Source organism: Theobroma cacao, chromosome 9 (genome assembly GCF_053813885.1).
Source record: "Theobroma cacao isolate CCN51 chromosome 9, ASM5381388v1, whole genome shotgun sequence".
NCBI lineage: Eukaryota > Viridiplantae > Streptophyta > Magnoliopsida > Malvales > Malvaceae > Theobroma > Theobroma cacao.
The window spans coordinates 19,824,065-19,841,472 of record NC_142647.1 but is presented as its reverse complement, the minus strand read 5'-3'; the positions used below and the strand labels follow the sequence as shown (position 1 = coordinate 19,841,472).

The following is a 17,408-nucleotide window of genomic DNA, read 5'->3' as shown; positions in this document are numbered from 1 at the left end:
TATTTTGTTACTTAATAAGCCATGCTTCACACATGCTTCATGTATTTTCTTTTAGTCTTTTATGTATGCAAAGATAGTAAAAACTAGTTTTTGTCTTTTTTTTTTAATCTTCCTTGATCATATTTGCTAAATGGAAATGTTATCTGTTTTCTGTTGCAGATGACCAGAATAGAACAAGAGAACGTGGAAGCTTTGCTTTGTGTTCTAAGGGACTAGTGGGCTTCAATGCTGGCATTAACATCCACCATAAGTGGATGCAACTGCATGTCATATACGAGGCGTTGTGAAAAAAAAATGAGTTGGACGCAATGAAGAGAACATGTTTCAGGAAGTTGATGGACAGAGAATTAAAAAAGAGTTTATTCTATGCTAGTCTCGTGCACAACCTACTACTCCACAGAATAGATGAACTCGATGCCATCGAGGGTGAGTTATGGTTTGCCAAGGCAATACCAAGCCCCATTTCTCAAAGTGTGAGTTCTGCCTAGTGACAGGACTCAAGTTTGGCCCCATGTCGACTATTATTTTTAGTCCCTACAAGGCCATCCCAAGAGGAATTCATGAGAGGTACCGAGGGATAAAGAACCAAATGAAGCTCCAATATGTGTTAGATATGGTTAAGAAAGGGTAGTTTGATCTAGACGGAAACATAACAAAGATGGCCTTTCTCTTGATGGCGAATAATATTTTATTCAATTAAAACTATTAAAGATAAGTGACTCATGGCTATTGTCACTGGTTGATAACATTGACTAGTGAAATGCATTCCCATGGGGTCCCTATGTATGGAGTCTAACCGTGGACTACATATTAATGGGCTTCCAAGTTCCACCAATAGGGATGTCTCAAAAGAAATGTTATCACTTATATGGATTTGTATGGGTGCTTCAGGTAGTGTGTTGTAAGGTTTTTCATTTTCCTTTTCACATATGATTTTATTAAATGATTATAATGTTTTACAATTAACTTGTAGTTTTAGGCATTTGAGGCCATTCCTGATATCTAAAGCTTTTTTGAATCTTGGAGCTAATTTGAAGATGTTTATCCAAGAATGCTTAAATAGCATTCTGATGAGAGGCCCACAAGCGTCTATAAGCTAATTATAGATTTAAAGAGTGAAGGTAGGGTAAGGTAAGCAGCGATTTTATTTTTTATTTTTTTGTTGTAATATGTCAACTATTTTTCAACTTAATGGTAATGTATGTTTTGGTACAGTTACATGCATTAGAAACCTTGAAGCCAACTGTGGATGAGACATTAAAGGCATATTGAGCCGATAGTGATAACCTTGAAAGGTCAAGCAGCATTCGGTCCCCAACAAAGACAAAAGATCATCACGCAATGCAAGGAGAAAAGAATTACAAGAGCCGTTAAGCAAAGGCGCATTACTAATAAGGAGGTCGATGCCCTTCTTACTACTATTGAGGCTTTTGTTGCTCAATCATTGGTTGATGATTAAGAGCCAGACTCGACGCTGCGTCCTCAAATGCATATATTTTAAAAGCGTGTGTTGAAATGGATGAGGACACAGTGGAAGAAGGACCTACAGTCACTATAACTAGAAATCTAGTGAAAAATGCAGTCAATGTAGTAAGAGATTTAGTGGGAGATGTAAGGGCTAGAGGACTAGATTGTATGTCGGCTTCTCGACCATGTTAAGGTATGAGCTTCTGGCTTTTTTCATTTTCAACATATAACATTTAAGATCTATTCGATGTTTTAATGCGTTTAATTTCTATCACTGTATAAGGTCAATCTATCGGTCAATAAGATGGTGCATGCAATGAAGAGTGCGATGCCCACAGGGTCGATGGTGATGAGCCAACTAGTATTAATGAGCCAACTAGTTCGGCTCAAAGTTCACCTTGTCCTACCCCGTACATGGATCCTCCTCATAACTCAACTCCGATTGAGGCCTCACATCCTACTCATAACACAACTCTACTTGAGGCCCCATAGCATGCTCAAAGCAGACCTTCTTCTGAGGCTCCACCAACACCTCTGATTGAAAATGCAGGGCTAAGCATGGCTAGCAAATACCTATGAAGCCCTTACATTAACCCTTTATTAGTCCAGCGCAAAGCGAAGGATGCGTTGAAAGACTAATACGAACGCTTTAGGAATAATGACCAAGCTAGGTAAAATGAAAACGTTACACGATATTTGGTATTACGATTCGAAATAATTGAATTCAACGACTTTTTTACGTCGGTATTTTATATAAGCAAGGTTAACATTTTGGGCATCCTAGGGTAGGAAGGCCCTCGAATTTTTAGGCTAATGGAGAAGTAAGATGAGTGGCTAAACAACGAACACATTGACACATGCATTAGTGTCATGTGTAAGCACAGTCGGGAGCACCATTCCCTGCTATACAAGTAGAAAATATGCATTGTTGACACAACTTTCTATGTAAGTATATTATAATGAGTTTTAATTATTAAAATATTTTTTAAAGGGTTTAGTTCATGGCATCTAACAATTGAGAGTAACTTAATTGATAGGAGATTTTACATGCCCTCTGTTGTGAAATGGACCCTACACTCCCTTATTCGAAGTTCAAGCTGATGAAGGTGGTTATTCCTAAACTTTTGCTTGATTATGTGAGAGGTGACAATCTATCGTGGAGGAAGCCATTGCATGAGGTGGACTTAATTTTGGCATTGTGCCATTTCAAGAGCCACTAAGTTCTAGTGCATATCAACTTGGTCAACTGGGGTATAACGTTGGTGGACTCCTCATATGGTTGTTTGGATGCAATTACAATTGGATTGCATGAGAATCAAATGCGTCCCATAACTGTATTAATTCCCACTATATGCCACCAGTTTGGGTATTTTGATAGTGCGCGTTGAAAAAAATGACCTTGGACATAAATGAGCTGGTAATTAAATCGTGAAACCCCAATACAAGAGGACGGGAACATTTGCAGGGATTAGGTAATCCCTGCAATGGAGTGGCTGATCGATACGCCTGACCCAACTTTAAGAAAGGACGCCATTAAAAGGTTGAAGAAAAGGATATGCACTACAGATTTTTGCTAATAGTATTGAGACTTAAGCTTGTACCTTTGTTTATTTTTTTGATTCAAACTTAAGTTTGTAAAGTAACTTTGTTTATTATTGCTTTAAACCATTGAGTTATAAATTTTTGAATTATGTATAGCTTTACAATTGTGGAAATCATATCTTTTGCAGATAAATAAAATTTATAACTAAACATGAGTATAACATATGGGCATTACGTGACAATTTTTAAGGCATTGCGTGACCCACATCCAGCATTGCATTATGTGACTTAGGCATTACATGACAATTTTTTAGGCATTGAGTGACTTAGGCATTTCCAGACCTTCCTGTACGATTTTGAAAGCAAAAAACTCTATTTTTTAAGGCCCTAGATGAACATCTATCGATAGATTACCAATATCTATAGATGACTTACCAAGGCCACTAAATACTCTCCCTTGTACATTCTATCAAAAGATTCCTCATATCTATCGATATATATAAGCTCTCAAAAAAAAAAATCGATCGTCATATATTGATAAATTCTATAATCTATTAATAGATGGTGTCTCGTGGTCTTCCTTAAGTCTGACTGACCACATCTATCGATAGATAGCATTATCTATCAATAGATGAGGACCCGAGACCAATAATAAAAGTTGCTCAAAAAATATATCAATAGATAATGCGATCTATCAATAGATGACCACTTCAGGCTAAGTATTTGCATGCGATCAATTGATAGATGTTATAATCTATCCAAAAATGCTCTCTTTTAAACATTTTTGTCTCTTCTTTTCTCTTAAACCCATGACTTTGCCCTCCTTCACCCTCCTAAGTCCTTTAAACTTAACCTCATCTTTCTTAATTTTTCAATCGATTAAAGTGATTTTCCCCTTTTTTTAGCCTTCTACCTCAAACCTTTCATCAAATTCGACCCAAAATCCTACTAAATTTCTCGTTCATAATTCCTAAACCCTCGGTTCTTTCTCTCTCCGATTCTCACCCTTTCGTTGTGATTTGTAACAAAGTGGTCCAATTAAAAACAATCTACTCGATAATCTTCACCTTTCCACCAAATCTTTGATCCCAAATCCCTCACATTTCCTCAAACTCCACCATAAGTCAAAGGCCCAATGAACCAAGGTAACCGCTCACTGAGTTCCTGGTGGCTTTGCTAAAGTCAGGTCTTCTTTCACTCTTGACGAGAGTTCTTTCCTTTGTAACTTCACTCATCTGTCGCATGTCCAAAAATTCAACAATTTCGCCAAATGAAAGGTAATGCTCGAGTGCATTATTGCTTTGATTTCTTGGAATCCATTCATTTTTTGTTTCTTGCCAATTTTGAGTATTTAGGTTGGACTCATTAATTGAAATTGAATTGGAAGTATTATGAGAACTTGGTTAAGGTCTTTTATTTCAATGCCATTCAGAAATTTCCTGATTTAGAGTCTGATGAATTAATCTCCTATGAAGATAGGTTTGTCATTCATGTCATGGGAAAACACATTTGTGTCACTGCATACTTATTAATCGCATCTTCCAAATTCAGACCCATCAGGATGATCTTAGATATGTTCTTGATGATGGCAACCTCTGCTCCGCCTTTGTTTATCCTTTGCTTAATGACCAAGGCGGCTCTAGTTGCACGAGGCTTTGTTTCTTCGATCATGTCCTCCACCTCATGCCATTTTGGATGTTCTTAACTTGTTTTCATATGTAAATTCAGATGTTCTTTGAATTTGTAATTTGGATATTTGCTTTATGTTCTCGAATATGTTTAGATGTTGGATATTGTTGACATCTTTACTGATTATTGTTTTGATCATGAATATTGTTGCCCTCTTTCTTGTTTAATGTTCAACTAGTGGATATTGTTGGCTTTTGTTACACTCTTTAATGCTTATCTCAATTATTTGCTACGTATATTTGACAAACTAAGTGTTCAAAATTGTTTTTCAGATGTTCAAACAAGTCCAAACGATCCTTTAAAGAAGTTTAATAAAAGAGCTAAACACCTTAAGTAAGAAACATGCAAAAAAGCTCTTTAAATTTGAAAATTGTCATTTATCTATCGATAGATGATTTTCATCTATCGATAGATAAGTTCAACTATCGATAGATGAGGAACATCTATCAATAGTTGAATGTTTTTGGCATTTGGACTTCGAAGACTATAAACATCTATCGATAGATGCTCGACATCTATTGATAGATACCTAACTGGGAACCATATTAAAGGACTTTAACATGGTATCTATCGATGATAAGCACCCGAAAATGATTGAAAAGGACTGTAACATGCATCTATCAATAGATAGCCACCCAAGTATTTAAAAAATAGGTCCTGAACTGAATCTATCAATAGATGCTTACATCTATTGATAGATGGCCTCATATTTGAAAGATATAAAATATAATCTAGTTCTCATGCAAACCAAGCATTCCTAGTTCTCTTCTAATTCTACAAAATTGGTCCTCACTTAATGGTTTGGTGAATATATAAGCTAATTGATGCAAGGTATCCATAAATTCTATTTTAACATCTCCCTTAAGCATATGATCTCTAATGAATTGATGTCTAATTTCTATGTACTTAGTCTTCGAGTGTTGAATAGGATTTTCATAGATGTTTATGGCATGAGTATTGTCACAAAAGATAGGAATATATCCATGGACATGCCAAAATCATTTAGCGGTTGCCTAATCCATAACATTTGTGCACATAAAGATTAAAAACATGGAACAGGCACTCATTTCTTAAAAAGTAATTAACAATGATGTTACACATTTAATCTATCAATGGCAATGGACCATACATACTGAAATAAACATCAAGTTCATAAATAATGATCAAAATATCATAACAAAAGTATTTTGGCTCCATTAATTAATTAGCATACAAAATCATGCTATATGTGATACATTTCATTTTGAGGAGCCACTATCTTTGTCTACAAGACCCCATACGTTTTTAAAGTTTGTCATTCGCATTGGATAATTGCTTTGTGTGTGCTCGAGTTGTCGACAAGTTGAACATGCTTTCGATCATTGTTGTTAAGGCACCGACTAACTAGAAGATGGTGCTAGATTCGTCAATGGAATTGTAAATGGTGCAGGGTAATTTTGTCTATTATGACCATAGCATTTTCATTGTGAACATCTCTATCATCGACTACCTTCCCTAGTCGATGGAATCTTTTTCTCCCTAGGTCTTCTTGCTTAACCTCACCCAGGTGGTGGCAAAACGATAATTTGTTTCACATCAAGGGGATTTCCTAATCACTACGATGCCCAACAGAGTGAATAGAAACAGCATAACCCTCCACCCAAGACCGAGTCTTGTAATAGTTCGAGCAGAATTCAATGATTGCACGTTTGTACTTACTGCGAAGATAATGAACTCATAGTTGAGGAACCATATAAAGGTTCAATTCATTACAAAGTAAAAAAGAAACATGGATACTCTTACCTTATTGTCGCCTTGGCATGGTTACAGGGGAGTATATCGGTTTGGAACTCCTTACATGAACACATCTTGGTGGACAAGTTTGCTACTCTGTCCTTACTCCTGCCTACAACTTGGAACTCCACTTGATCAATTGCTTATATAAAAAAGTGACATGTTTCATTAAATCGTGTGTTCAATAGATCGGTAGCCCAAGGGCTGAAGGGCGTGGTCACATTGAGGGCCTCTTTGTGACGTTCATGGAACCAACATTGGAATGTTCCTCTAATGCACTCTATCAAGATAGTGACTAGCATTTTTCTTGCCTGCCTCAAACATGAGTTAATACATTTTGCAATGTTTGATGTCACGAGTTTATAGCGCTTTACGGCTGATCGTGCAAGTGCCCATTTCTTAGGGCGTAATTTCATAAGGTGGTCGTAAGCATCCTTGCAAATCTATTTCAACTTATTCATATGTCTGTTGAAATCAGCTACCTTGTAGCAACTGGTTGCAAGGGTGAAAATCGTTGCAACGTCTTCACACTTGAACCTATTGTTTACTTTTTTTCCCAAATGGTAATTGCAAAGATCATGGTGCGCGTCATGGTACACTTTTCCCACAACATTCTTAATGGCAATATATTGATCAGAAATGAACATTGCATTTTTAAGACAATCAATCACACAACATAATTGGGTAAGAAACCAAGACTACGACTCTTCACCCTCAACGTGGTCAATGCCAAATGCAACCGATTGTATCTACTTGTTTGCATCTTTGCAAACAGCAACAAATAAAAACCCATTAATCTGTCTTTTAAATATGTGGCATTGATAGAACTACAAGTCGCATTACAGCCCTAAACCCCTAAATACATGCCTCGTACGCCCAAAAATAATATTTGTATTGTTGTGCCTGATCAGTAGCCACAACTGTGACTATATCGAGATTTTCACACCCCAACATATAGAAATACGAGGGTAGGAGTTGGAATAACTCCTCTGGAGGATCGAAAACAAGACTCTCTACATACTCTTTCGTTTACTAGGCTTTACGATATAAGCATTGCAAATCCCCACTTACGATTCATCTCTTCCATTATTTCCTTAGGTCTCAATTTTGTTACATTATTTCCTTGCAACTTGGGGAACATAAGCTCACCAATTTGTTGGGATGAGCCTTACAGCCAATTGGGATTGGTTAAGGCTTAATTTTAATCATGCAACAATATCAGTCATGTTGAATGATTAGAGCTTTTCCTTCATCAATAAGACATCAATTATAATGAGTTATAAGTCTAATTGGATGAAGTCTATGAGATTAATATGCCTTGCAAGGGAACTGTAATGGGTTGCAATTATAAGATCCCTATGCATCAAAGCATAATCTCAAAATGTTCCTAGTCAATGTATCATTGAGATTGGACATCAATAATGCTTAAAGACTAGTATATTCTATGTTTTTTACTTTGAAAGTAAGCAATCGATCTCATAGATTGAAGTATAGAGATACTTGGAACTAGAATATAGGTGCTTGCTTAGAATAACAAGTTCACTAAACTTGGCCCGCCATGAGAAGCGCATTTGGTATTTCACTCAAGGGTTTATGCAATACTTCTCATGTGTTAGTTGTGTAAAGACTCCCTAGACTTGAGACACCAGGTTGTCTTATGTGTGGAGTGTTATGCTTTGATTTCATCCTTATAGGTGCCTAACCAAGGATGCCAAAACAGGATGCTTTTGGGTATAGCATGAAACATGTGAAGGCAAATAAGTGGTCAAGATAGGAATCATCAACCCAATTGATTCAGGGGACATATCCTAACTGTTCTTGGTTAATATTAGCTTATTGAAGTCCTTGGCCAAGACAACTTAAAGATAATGAAAGGAGTTTCATAAGTCTTTATAAAGCTGATGATCAAACTTTAAGAATGAATATAGAGATTAATAAGAGTAGACACTGCATCATGCTCTTATCATCTCCAGGATATATCATGAGAGAATAAATTACACTGAAAGGTTAAGTCAAATCATCTTGACTCTTCTAACATTTGGGTGGCCATGATGGAGTGCTAGATCCCAATCTTGGTCTATGAACTCTATGTAGTTAACTTGATTAATGATAAATTTAAAGTAGTTTCAATTTATCTAATTCTAATTTTAACTTAAGAATTATATGTTGAGTTCCTTGCCAACATGCTAGAAGCCTAATGGGTCACACACCTAAAATGAATGTTGAAAATAAAATGGGAGGGATGATTAAGTTGGACTTAATCAAATTAAAAGTTATGAGCTTCTCAAACACTTGATTAAAATTGTTTAATTAAGTCATTGGGCCTAATTAATTAAATTGTTTAATTAAGTCATTGGGCCTAGTTGATTAAAATTATTTAATTAAGTCATTGGGCCTAATTGATTAATACTGTTTAATTAAATTATTTGGCTTAATTAATTAAATTGTTTAATTAAGTTATTGGGCCTAATTATTTAAATTAAACAATTAAGTTAACTAGGCATCTTAAGTACTTAATTAAATTTTTTAATCAAATTATTGGATTAATTGGCAATTACAAAATAGCTTTGTAATTAGGGTTTAAAATTAATCTAAGGGATAAATACCTTGCTATAGCCTCCAAACAAAATGAGAGAGAATGGCTGGAAAATTAAGAGAACGACACATTAGAAATTCCTTTTGCCTTGTCGTTCCTTGTGTGAAGAAAAAATAGTTTTTTATTCACTTGATTTCTTTTGTATGTTCAGCCCCAATATTTGGTATGGATTATGAGTTTATAAAACTCATCTTTCCTTGCATATTGTCAAGGCATAGCATTCCCAATTCTTAAAGAAGGATTTTCTAATTCATTAGTGTGGATCACCATTAGAGGCTGCACAAGGATTCCTTGGACAGCTTTAGTTTACAGCAATCGGGCTGAGGTGGTTAAGCTTTTTAAAGGCTGATTTGGTGGTTTAACAAAGGATTCATCAACTTTTATTATTTAGGTAAACTTGATATGATTATATATATTTATTTTTAATTTAATGTTGTACTCAATTTGCCATGAAAGAGATCCATGGAGGGTGAGGTGTAATTTAATTTTTAAATTTATTTTTGTTGCATTTTATTTGTATTTAATGCATGATCAGCTCTCACCCAACACAATTAACCTCACATTCGCTGTTCAATACCCACCTTGCAAACCATCAACAGTACATGAGTACCTTATGGAATGTGCGAACTTGCCAAATATCTTTGTCAGGCAACTTTGTTGCACGCACAGCGAACTTGCATGCCTTGTCCTTACAAGCAACCTCAAAATGAGTGTGACTTGACTTTTTAACTCTAATCTCGAAATGCTCTTTTAGTGCCAACATGTTCAAAGCTCGTTTCAATTCAACCTTGAAAGGAAACACTTTTCCTCGATATAAGCAATCATCGCTTGATCTGGACTTTTCGATGGCAACTATTTAGAAGGAGATTATATTTGCACTCGGAATAATTCATTGACGAGAAATCCCTGCATTTACCCTTTCTTGCTTATTGTCATTGGGCGAACGAATCCCGTTGTCATCGCTGATGGGGTTGTTGTAAATAGGTCATCATATTGAACATCTTCTAAGAAAACAGTTATGGCATGTTTTGTACTACCATCTGAATAATTACAATTCGGAATGTCATTGTCTAAACCCCTGTCCTCTTCTAAACAATCATCGTGCCTACCAACATAATTGTCGTCATTCCAATAAGTAGTGTCATCCTCTACATAGTCATCGTTCATCTGATCAAACGCATCATCATCATTCACAGTCGTCATAGTGTCCTTTGAAAATAGCAATGGACCTATTGCATTCGCGGGCAACAGTTGCATTTATTAGTAAGAACGAAGTATTTGGTTCAATGCACATTATAGTCAAAATTGTGTAAACAGCATTTGTAGACACCTCATATGTGCCAGGCTACTTAAACACATATGCATACATCAATGGTGATTACCATTGTTGTCACTTAGGGACTGCATGGTGTGACATGCCTGAAGCAATATAAATCTAATTTAGGAGATTACTATGTTGGATAGCTTGTTCATGTGGCATAACATTTGTATGTCATTCCTTAACGAGTCACAAACACTACAACTCCCTTTTCATGTCACAGAATACTTGCTAAATCTTCATCGTCTTTGATAACTGGACGTGAAACCCCTGTGGCATGATTGAGCAATGCATATAGCTCGATTTCGTGATTTTGTGAGTTTACGCCAACAAAATCTTCAACCAGCTTCATCAGGCTCGAAATGATAAATCACTCCCAACACCCTTCACTCGTGTCTCACCACTATTGTAAATGTCATCGACCCAATGACTACCATAAGTAATCATAAGCTTCACATTTGGCATGTTGCTAAAATTTAATAGAAAATAAGTGTTACAATCAATCAATTTATCAAAAAGGTGTCATGCAATGCCTAAAAACTAATCACACAATGCAAAAAAAGAAAAAACCAGTCACACAATGTTTACAACCCAATAACGAAATGCCTAAGTCATGCAATGCCTAAAAACTAGACATGCAATTATTAAGTCACGTAATGCTTAAAAGATAGTCTCGCAATGCCTACAACCCAGTTGCACAATGCTTCAGTCACATAATACCTAAAAATCAGTCACACAATACCTACCTAAAACTAGTCACGCAATGCCTAAGTTCTAAGGACACAATGATTAAGTCATGCAATGCCTAAGTCATGTATTGCCTAAAAACCAGTGACATAATGCCTAAAAATCAATCTCGCAATGCCTAAAAACCAATGACGTAATGCCTAAAAGTTAGTAACACAATACTTAAGAACTAACTATTTACCTACTAACAGCCAAGTTTAAATTGCCAAAGTCATACAGTGTTCTAATTTGTAGATATGCATAATCAATTTCAACCCCTCAACTTTAGGGTTCTATTTTATGAATATAAACCAATAAACTCATCAACCTAAAACATATACCTTGATGTCATCTATACTCTTTAAGATGGTAAGAGAGAGCTTGATGATGAGATAGACAATATTTGGCAAGAGAGAGAAATAGAGATTTAATTTTGAAATTTTTGTTTAGATGGCAAGATAAAGAAAACCGATACCATTTAATTTGTTTGAAATTGTTTAAAAGGTATTATTATCAAATCATGTCAAAAATTAGGTAAAAACAATTAAAATTATAATGAAGGGCATTTTTGAATTGAGTTTATGAGGTAGGTTATTTCTTATAATTTTTTTTATAAATAAGTAATTAATATTTAAAAAATAATAAATTTAGTTAATAATTAATAAACAATAAGAAAACCAAACCAAAAGGTAAGGACTCAGATACTATCATACTAAATTCTAACCCCTAACCCATGTGTGTGACTCAATTTAGTCACTTTACCAAAGTTTCCCTGCTTTGCTCTGATCATCCGAATTCCAAACCCCTTTGCCCCTAACTGGCTTGCTGCCTCTTTTCCTATGCTATGTCGACTAAAGATTTCCTGCTTTGCTTTCCAAACTCTTCACTTCCTCTGCGGTTCTTATCTACAACTTTGGAGCTTAAGGTATTTTTCTTCTTATTCTTCTTCTTCTCTCTCCTCTTTTTCTTATTCTTTCCTTATTTATTTTATTTCTTGTTTGGTTACCAAGAAATATGGAGAAAAACTAAACCAAGATTGATATTTTTTATGTATGTACCTTGCACTGCAAAACTGATTTTTTTTTTTTTATGTTTGAACCAAAATTGATTTTTTTTATATGGAGCAAAAATAATAAGATATATTAATTGTAGTGTGCACACAGCTTGTCTGAAGGACACATATTGTCCAAATCCACTTAAATAGATCTGAATGTAAAACTGCTTAGTCTATTTTAGTCATTCCTCCCAATAGAACCTCACTCGATCTTAACCACTCTAAATTATATATATGGTTTCTTTTGGCACTCGTAGTAATGTGAATGTAGGGGAGTTCAATTTTTATTATATGGGTTTTACCTGTTGTCAAAAGATTCGTGTCAATTCCCTATTGATTTTGATTCTTTTTGTTATACGATATTCTTTCCCTCTTTATGTTTTTTCCTGTTTGGTTACCAAGAAATGTGAAGGGAAACTGAACCAAGATTGATTTTTTTTTTTTATGTTTGCACCTTGCATTACAAAACTGATTTTTTTTATGTGGATAAAAAATAATCAGATATATTAATTCAAGTGCGCACACAGCTTGTTTGAAGGCCACATATTGTTCAAATCCACTTAAATAAATTTGAATGCAAAACTGTTTAGTCTGTTTTAATCGTTCCTCCCAATAGAACCCCACTCGATCTTAACCACTCTAAATTATATATATGGTTTCTTTTGGCACCTGCAGTATTGTGAATGTAGAAGAGTTTTGTTTTTTCTTAGATGTGTTTTACCTATTGTCAAAAGATTTGCGTCGATTCCCTATTGATTTTGATTCTTTTTGTTATAGGATATTGGGAAGATATGTTGGGTGATAAGCATATGAACCAATATTATTTTTAATTCTTGTTTCTATTAATAATTTATTATGCTGGTATTAATGTAATAATGTCTATATATTTTTTAGAGCAATGTCAAGTGCGAATGATGATTCAGTGCCATTGCCACCAATGGGTACAGCTAGTATGCAACCAACATCACATTTCTTTTCACTAGGAGCAAGTGAAGGTGAGACTTTGAGTTCCAAATCCAAAGCAGAAAAGAATAAAGGAGTTTGGTTGAGGGCAAAATCATGGAATCGCTTCACCAGGTTGTAAATGATGATGGTATGAATAAAGCTAAGTGTAATTATTATGATAAAGAATATGTTACTGATACTAAGTTTAATGGTACATCTTCAATAAAGAAACACATGGATACTTGTAAGGCATTTCCCTGGGATAGTAATAATTGTCAAATGGAATTAGTTTTTCAATCAAGAGATGGGTTTTTAGGTACTTGGAAGTTTAGCCAAGATGTTTTTCGGAAGGCCATAGCATAAATGGTAATTCACGATAAGTTATTGTTTAAATTTGTGGAGGGGTAAGGGTTTAAAGAAGTGATGCATATTTCATGTCCTAAATTTGTTGTGCCATTAAGATGGACTATTGCAAGGGATTGTTATAAAATCTTTGTTGAGGAAATAAACAACTTGAAACAATTATTGAAGACATCTTCTTCAAGAATATCCTTGACAATAAACACATGGACCTAATTACAAAGAATCAATTGTATGTGTTTAACAGTCCACTTTGTAGATAAAGATTGGAAATTTAAAAAAAAATCAACTTTTGTCCAATTTCTAGTCATAAAGGTGAGGCCATGGGGAAGGCAATTGAAATGCATGCGAGATTGAGGGATTAGTAAGGTTTTCACAGTGATAGTTGATAATGCTAGTTTAAATGATCTTGCAATTGTATACTTGGAAAAAAAATGAATATGTTAAGGAATGGTATTCTTGGATGCAAATATCTTCATTTGAGATGTATTGCTCACATTGTTAATCTTGTGGTGAATGATGGATTGAAAGAAATGCATGAATCTGTTCCTTGTATTAAAGGTGTTGTGAGATATGTGAGGCAATCTTTTGCTAGGTTAGCTAAATTTAAAGAGTGTGTTATGGCTACTACGATTCAATCGAAAAGTTTGTTGTGTATGGATGTTAGCACTGGGTGGAACTCCACTTATTTGACGTTGGATGCAACTCAAAAGTTTGGACAAGCATTTGATCCATTTGAAGATGTTGATCCATACTACAGAAGTGAGTTGTTGATGGGGGATGGGGTGTTTGATCTCACAGATTGGGCAAATGTGAGAAAGCTTAGTCTTTTCTTGAAACAATTTAACAAACTCACTATAAAAGTTTTAGGTACTTCTTACACCACTGTTAATACTTTTTTTTATGATATTTGTATCGCCTATTGCACTTTGTGTGATTAGCAAAGAACTCCTGATGTTGATATGAAGTTAACGGCCAAAAGAATAAAGGAAAAATTTAATAAGTATTGGGGAAATGTTGAAAATTCATTGCTTTACATTGCTGTTGTTCTTGATCTTAGGGAAAAACTTGATTTTGTATAATGGTGTTTGATGAAAATGTATTCTCTTGATCAAGCTTCCATGATGAATAAGAATTTGAAAAAAACAATGAAAGAGTTGCTTAATGAGTATAGAACGATGTTGTTTCCTGAATATGTGACTATTGGTTAAAGTAGTCAAGTTGAAAGGAGCAAACATACAACAAATGATAGTGAAAGCTCATTACATACGATAACTGTTGTGTTTGAGTGCAAGAGGTACAGAATTGAGAGTGGCAAAGATGATTAGAAAACAGAGTTGGATAAATATTTAAATGAGCATGATGCTGCTGATTCCAACGACTTTGATGCTTTGATGTGGTGGAAACTCAATAGTCAGAGGTTTCCTGTCCTTGCTGAAAAGCTCGTGATGTGTTGGTGATTCCAACATCCATAGTTGCATTTAAATCAACTTTTAGCATCGAAGGTAGGGTGCTTGATGCATATAGGGTTCTTTAACTCCTACGTTTGCACAAGCCCTTATTTGTACGCAAGATTGGTTACATGAACCTTCATCTTTCAATTTCAATGAGATTGAGTAGGATATGGCAAACATTGAAAAAGTTGAATTAGATAATTATAATTTTTCATTTTATTATTTTTATTTCTTTTAATTTATTTTTGTTTATGCATTTTAGAGATGTCAAAGATTGAGATTGTGGATTCCATTTCCATTGTTGATGAGTGAAGAGTTTACAATTGCATTCTTCATATTTTAATTGAGGTAAATGTTAAATTTTATGAGCTTTTACATAATTTTTCATTTTTAATCTTCTTTTACTTTGTTATTAAAAAAATTTATACTAATTATATTTTTTATTTTCTTTCAATTGTTAGATAGCCTATGTGAGTGGATGTGAAGAGTCAAGTCATGATGGAGATTCAAGTTGATACTTTGTGAATTTTCAAAAAAGTTAATACTTACTGATGGTTAATCATTTTGTGTTAGTTTTATTTTGTGGATGTTAATTTTATTACCTTTGGCTTTTTGTTATGTTGAATCTTGAATATTAATTTGATAATTTATGTAAAAAGACATAATTATGTGAGTGAAGGAACAAATATATGGTTTTTTTTTATATTTAGATTATTTGTATATTTTATAATTATGGATGAAGTTTATAAGTTTTAATATTGTTATTTGCAAAAAAGAAAAAAGTGATAAAATTTTGATCCATTGGTCCAAAACCAAACTGATCAAACTAGTTCTATGTTTAGTCGGTTTGATCTTCCCTTATGATTGGTCGATTTTGATTGATTTTTTAAAAATGTTTGATCTATTTGATCTTTACATATAGTGGGTGGACCAAACTACTCAATCTACCAGTTTGCTCATTCTTACGCATAGCTACCTATATATACAATTTTCTTTTAACATTGCTGGTTTCTTATTACATGAATCACATAGTTAGAAGAACCTTGATAGGCTTCCATGGCCATTAAAAATGAGACAAATTTAGGAAAAACTAAGGATGTCAACGAATAAGGTATCCTCTAATTTTGAGATATTCAAATCCAAACCTGATTAATAAATGGATACTCGAACCCTACAACTACCCGAATATTTTGGAAATTTATTACCCTAAATCGAACTTTAATACATACCCACTACTCGATAATTACCCGAACCTATTTAAAAACTCGATTATATAAAAAAATTATTAAAATACTGTTCATGGGTACTCAATTACCCAAACCCAAATCCATACTCTAATCCATATACAATAATATTTTCTTTCCATATTCCATAATTCACTAATAATTATATTTATAAAAGCACACAAATAATATAATTTAAATTTAAATAGTCAGAAACAAATATCTCAAAAATCAACTTAAATAACTAAAAGCAAATATTCAAACAACAACTTAAACAATATTATAAGTTTAATTAATTATATGAGTTTGTCCTTAATTAGATAAAATTAAAAAAAATAACTACGTTCCAAAACTATTCTAATCACACACACAAACACACACACACACACACACACACACACATATATATATATATATGTATATATTATAAGTTTATATAAACAAAAGTATGTATATTATAATTAATAGTTTTATAAATTATAATTTTGATAATATTAACATAAAATAGAAAATAAATATGTTTATATTTTAAAATAAATCTATTAAAAGTATATATGTAAAAATTATTATATTCGTCATAAATTAACACAATATATAAAGTATATATATTAAAAGACATTACAAGTTAATTAATAATTATAGTTTTATGAATTAATTTAATTAACAATATGAATTTATCCTTAATTACATGAAATTAGAAAAACTAAGTTCCAAAACTATTATAATCTCACAACTTCTCTTTAGATATATATATATATATATATTATAAGTTTATATAAATAAATATATATTATAATTAATAATTTTAAAAATTATAATTTTTGTAACATTAACACAAAATAGAAAGTAAATATATTTATTTTTAAAGTATATATATATAATAGTAATTATATTTGTTATAAATTAATACAATATATAAAGTATATATATTAAAAACCATTACAAGTTAATTAATAATCATAATTTATAAATTAATTTAATTAATAATATAAATTTATCTTTAATTAAATGAAATTTAACAAAAAAAACATAATCTTATTCAAGTAATGGGTACCCAATGGGTGATACCTAAACCCTACCCAAACCTGACACGAGTAGTAAATTTACTATTCAAATCCGTCCCGAATCCGATTATAGAGTACCCTAATCCTATATAACCGGGTAACTCCAAACAAAAATCCATGGATAGAGCAGCAACACCGCCAAACACTAAAAAGCCTCTTCAAGCTGTTGTCATAGGAACCTGCCACCCAGTAAGTTT

The 17,408-nt window shown here is 33.4% G+C and overlaps 1 long non-coding RNA gene across 1 annotated transcript; it reads left to right on the top strand.

Moving 5' to 3' along the window:
* Positions 1–11,810: 11,810 nt before the first annotated feature.
* LOC18589490 (uncharacterized) lies at positions 11,811–15,627 on the top strand. Its single transcript, XR_001929177.2, has 4 exons — positions 11,811–12,036; positions 13,060–13,258; positions 15,187–15,272; positions 15,386–15,627. It is a non-coding gene; the product is annotated as an uncharacterized LOC18589490 (long non-coding RNA).
* The last annotated feature ends 1,781 nt before the right edge of the window (positions 15,628–17,408 follow it).